This window comes from Triturus cristatus, chromosome 3_2 (genome assembly GCF_964204655.1).
Source record: "Triturus cristatus chromosome 3_2, aTriCri1.1, whole genome shotgun sequence".
In the NCBI taxonomy this organism is placed as follows: domain Eukaryota; kingdom Metazoa; phylum Chordata; class Amphibia; order Caudata; family Salamandridae; genus Triturus; species Triturus cristatus.
In genome coordinates this window covers 912,613,503-912,619,032 of record NC_140584.1, presented here as the reverse complement: position 1 = coordinate 912,619,032, position 5,530 = coordinate 912,613,503, and the positions used below count along the sequence as shown (strand labels likewise).

At 43.0% G+C, this 5,530-nt stretch overlaps 1 pseudogene; it reads right to left on the bottom strand.

The window, feature by feature from the left end:
* Positions 1 to 2,492: 2,492 nt before the first annotated feature.
* LOC146858445 (uncharacterized) lies at positions 2,493 to 3,718 on the bottom strand (annotated as a pseudogene).
* Positions 3,719 to 5,530: the final 1,812 nt, after the last annotated feature.

Here is a 5,530-nt window from a genome sequence, read left to right as displayed (position 1 = left end):
GAAAAAATATTTACTTTAGAGGCTGTTTTCTTCTTCTTCGAAGCTCTCTTCTGTCTTGGGGTTCTTCTTTTGTGAGCGCCTTTTGAAGAACTCCTCTTTTTCATATAGGGGACCAGCAGTCCCCTATGCCTCGAAGAGCCCCGCTTCTTTTTAACACTTGTATGCAGATTGAATACCAGCCCAGCGCCTTCTTGCGGCTGCTTGTTCATGTGCTCAGTGACGTGACAGACCCAATCACATCTCCAGTTATGTTCGTAGCAGCAGCTTTAGCATGTGGCTTTGCAAATTTCATTGCCTCTTTCAAAGAATGGCACTCCTCTTTATAAACAAACTACAGAAGTAACCCCCCAAGCCGGACCCGTACATAACAGGGGACCCTTGAAAGTATCGCCATCCTCCATATCCGGCCTGGTTTCTGTTATAGCTCTTGTACATAGATGGGTCACCATATGTTTTCATGACCACCATGATGTCTTCTTAATAGTCACTGTTGTGTCTTGGTCTTAAATGAAGCTTAAAAATAACTTTCCATATTTAAAGGACACCGGCTCAGACTAGTCGTCGAAGATCATAATTGAAATAGTGTCAAAATAGGTTTTAGAAACTGCTACGTAGTCAGCCTTGTTATATTGAATATTGACCATCGTATTATTTTATCCCTGCACATGTAACCATCTTAATAACCGTGAACTATCACCGATCCTCTACGCCTCCCCAATATTGCTATACACCTAGAGTGTAGAGAACCCCCGTTAATATCAGGGCACGTGTGATCCAGTTCAACCAGACTTCTCGTATGTTGCACGGTGCCTAAAACCCTTCTTTATTTGCCAGAGTAGTTAAACATAGTATTGTGGCTTGGGGCTTTAAGAAAGACCTTCCTTCTGACAATATTGTGCATCAGGTGAATATTAGAATACGTTTCACTGCTGGATATGGATTTGTTGATGGCGTTGACAACAATTGTAATGGTTGGGTAATAGCCATGTGGAAAGCCGACATGTATGCTCCATGGGTCCTGTTCACACTTTATGTTAAATTTAGCGTCATTCGATGTCCATGCATTCCATGTTCTTGGGTACTGGATTTCTGTTAGGGCTACCTCCCAATCCTCTTTCAGGTCTACAGGTTTAGCCGAATGTAATTAGAAATCTGGTTGTCAAGGAACATGTCCTTAGAGGCGTTGGACGGCAGGGTATTATAAAAGGGAGTTGTCTCCATCTTAAATCCAGCTTTAGACAGTCCCAAAACTCACACACCCTTCAGGGGAGCTGGCAAACACCCAACTGTTAAAGTTTGCAAGCCATCCCCACCATTTGACAAATACCTAGCTGTTAGCCCCTCTACCTCGGGTACCATTTGTAACTCTTCCTTGTAAAAGACAGCAGACACCGCTTCCCCATTGCAGTCCTTTAACCTGTAAATATACAACCCCTCTTTAAGCTCCACACTTCCCACTACAAATATCGCCAAAAGTCTGCTGGTACCCCTTCATAAAGACACCTCTCAACTTTGAAATCATAATATGATCACCTTTTAAAAAAAGAGATTTCTTCACACTTTTAGCGAAATGTTCTCCGGCGTTACCTCTACAGGTGATGCTTTGATGGTTCGGTGATAATTGGAGTTATAAGCATCAATAGAAGCCTGTAGAACATCGACGTATCTGTAGGTGTTGTAGGCCGTGAAATATCTCCACATCTTAGACTTTAAAGTTCTGTTAAACTGTTCTACAACTGCTGCTTTTACTTCCATCTGTGTTACAAAATGCTCAACATCTTTCTACTTTAATAATTTCTGAAACTCCTCGTTTAAGAATCTTTCCGGGCGCCTGTTTGTAGTTTTTGAGGAGTTCGACCCTTCTCGAAGACGGCTTTAAAAGCAGCTGTGACGCTAACCCCACTTTTATTGCTTGGCGTTTCTGCAACGGCATACTTGGACAACACATTGTTGACGGTTCATATATAACGAGCACCGTTATTATGTTTTGCTAAAACTTGAAGACTGGTGATATCCGCCTGCCATTGATAATCTATTTGCGCATTAACGATTGTAGGTTCTGTCTGGTTTGTGGAGTGAATACGCCTCCTCCCCTGATAACCAAGTCTTCACCAGGGCTCTGCTTACTGGCTCAATTTCAACTAGAGCACTTCTATGCAGAGCTTCTGCGCTTCCAAAGCTGCCAACCCCTCTTGCATCATAATGAAGTTTTCTTAACCGGATCCCCGACATGGTATCATCTGCTACAGCCCAGGAACATGTGTGTTTTGTGTAAGGACATTTTATTAAAAATAAAGAATATTAGCAAAACATAAACAGAACGTACTTCACATTTTCATAGTACAGGCCTCATTGGCTTTACACTTTTACAGATATACGCTCATTGGTTCTAGAAGGACCCTCCATAGTCGGCACTACATTCGTATCCAGTGGTGGTAACGCATAGACCCTTGTACTGTGCCATTCGATTGTTTTGTTCTAAATAGGAACGCTTATGTAATATTAAATAATAACTTATTTATTTTAAAGCAGGCTTTGGAGGAACCTATTCTTCTATTTTTCTAATACATATTACATTTACACCTTTTTACGAGTCTTACGATCATCTTTCTATCAAAGCACGTACACCGCTCCGGCATACCCTGTAGTTTTCAGCCTGGTTCACTGTCGTAGCGGATCTCATTGAGTGCAGATGACAAGATCTTCAAGACATTACAGTGGGCATATTTCTTTTCAGCGGATAGCCCATACACCACCCTTAACAGTTTATACATCTTGTACAGGTCTAACAAACTACATATATACCGTATTGTTCTTGCTCTGTATGATTTGCACAGACACTCATGCGCAACCTGCTGCGGATCCTTAATTTGTTGTCCATGACAAAGGCTGTAATAGTCCCATTTGACACAGTATAGTAACGCAGCGAAACTTTTAACAGGTAATTTGGCATCGTGGGGTACTCCTGGAGTTTCCTTTACACAATCGCCGCTCTTAGAGGCACAGACACATTTGTTGCATGCATCGTTGTTTTGGCATGTGGAACTTTCAGTCTGTTTTGAACACCACAGACTGTAAACATTTACTTTGTTAACTTTTGACGGCTGCCCCTCTGGCCTGGTTCTTTTTGGGGATGCTCTCTACAGTTCAAAAGAAGGAAGAGAGGCAACCATTTAGTTAAAAATAAAATACCACAATATACACGTTGACTGCCTATAACGTTTTTACTAACCTCAGCATATTCACAGCACTCTGCGGCGGCTCTGAAATCTTGAGAGTGGCAAAGGTCCATCGAGGCCCCACTGGCTTCGGAGCTTGTACCAGGCTGTTGCATGATGACCAGCTCGGGAACCGCTTCCTCTGAAATACCCATATCTTCATTGACGGGTGAATTAGGAGGAACTATAGATTCTTCACCTTCTTCCATGTCGAAGAAATGGTTTCCAACATGCACGACATCGTTACTCCAGACCTCACTGTCGCTGCTGTCGACCTTAATCGGGGATACCATTCATGGCCAATCCTTGAACCTGAGTGTTTCCATCCGATGGCAAAGGTCATAGTGAAAACCAGTAAAGACGCAGCCCATATCTTTAGGGACTTCCTGTTGAGCATTCTCGTCCAATACTGTAGATGTTATGCTACGATAATATCTCTCGATAGTGGCCTGGCCACCCGACTGCGGGGTCCTTTTAATGAGTGGGCTGTATCTCTTCATATTGAAACGTTGCTCTTTCTGTAGACCAACTTCTGGTTGTTGTACATGGCACTTAAGAATGACTTATATGTATTCTAAGCACCCCTAAAAGAGGCGTACACCTCTAAATAGCATCTTGGTCACAGGGTGTCCTGGGGTTCTGGTTCGCTGGGGTCTCCAACAAGCCCCCACCCCTACATGATCCCACCTCTGGGACACATGACCCCTGCATCATTTCAGGGGGGCGTGGGACCTATCACTTTGAAATGATTAGCAAAGGTATCCCCTTACGTGGCTTTGGTCAACTTCTAGGACCAAATGAAACCAGGCGCAAATACTGTGCAAGCAGAATAACATATGATATTGCCGCACATCAGGGCATATTAACAAGGGCTTTATCTCCGCATTTTTGGCTTTAAAAGCCAAAGAAGCGGAGATAAAAATATAGCCCTATCAACAACAGGGTGCTAACATGCAAAATCGCATGTTAGCACCCTTTTTCACTACGCTTCCCTTTGCATCTATAATGAGATGCAAAGTGGGTGTTCCAGAGCAAAATAATAGGAGAAATGTCGCTAAGCGACATTTCTCCTATTATCAAGCTTCACGCTAACCCTGTTAGAGACAAAAAAAGCAGCGCTAACCACGGTTAACGCTGCTTTTTTACGTCTGCTAATTTTCAGACTTAGCCATGTAATCCAATGGTAGGTGGATTACATGGCTAAGTCCACCATGGGCTGTCAACAAGGATATCCCTATCCTTGTAGTTTTATCGCTGCATTACCAGCGATTACCTCCCAAAATGGCGCTATCGCTGGATTTTTTATCGCCTAGGCGGTTAGCGTTGTTAATAACGTTCTAACCAGGCGATATTATCCAGCGATAGCGGGCGTTAAAAAAACTTAACGCTAAGCGCCCTTAGCGTTAATTTTTTCCTGTTCCTTGATAATATGCCCCATCATGAGTAGTTTGTGCTTGAAGGTGTACCTCGAGGTCAAATGTCACACACCACCCCGATATCTCAACTGAAACAGCGCTTGGCATCATGCCAAAACAGTATTTGCTTGAGGTCCGTAGGGGACATAGTTGACATGCATCTCTTTGTAAATGTTGCGCTGTACTAGTTTTCAACGCTCACTCAATGTAGTGCTGCTGATCCTCACACAGCGCTGCCCGACTTTTAGTAAATCTGGCCCTTGGTGTGGAATTAGGTGGGAAGAGGGGTAGGAGGTCGAAGGGTGGAAGAAAAGGAACATAGAAACATCTAAACTGTGCATGGGCAGGCAAAACATGGATTCAACACTGGTAGCAACATAGTAATGCCAATTTGATTATAAAACATTAAAATTACAGATGCTAAATTCAAGGCCTACAATAGTAAAAGTAGAAGAAAAATGGATCATTCTGTGCAAACTTTATTGGACACAGGTGGGTTTTTATTAGGCCAAGTACACATGTTTGCTCCACATACGAGTTGTGTAACCCCCCACAAAGGATCTTCAGACATACAAGCAACTTCACTCAAAGGCTACTGCATCAAACTTTGACAAAGTCAATAGGTATGAACATCTACTCGTGCGGTAAATGTATTCTGCTATGATGAGCAATGTGCCTAGTGTTGCAATACTGTTCTTCTGAAATCTGAGGGATGGGCAGTGCTCTCGAGAAGGATCGAGCAGATGACTCTGATAGCAAAGTATTTTACGGGAGGGAATACCAGGGTGTCAAATGCAGCTCACGCTTGCGCCACAGAGTACGCCAGTCGTGTCAGATAAAGTTTATTATGAAAGTACAGCAATTACCCATTATCGTGCCAGATAATGTCTCTGTATT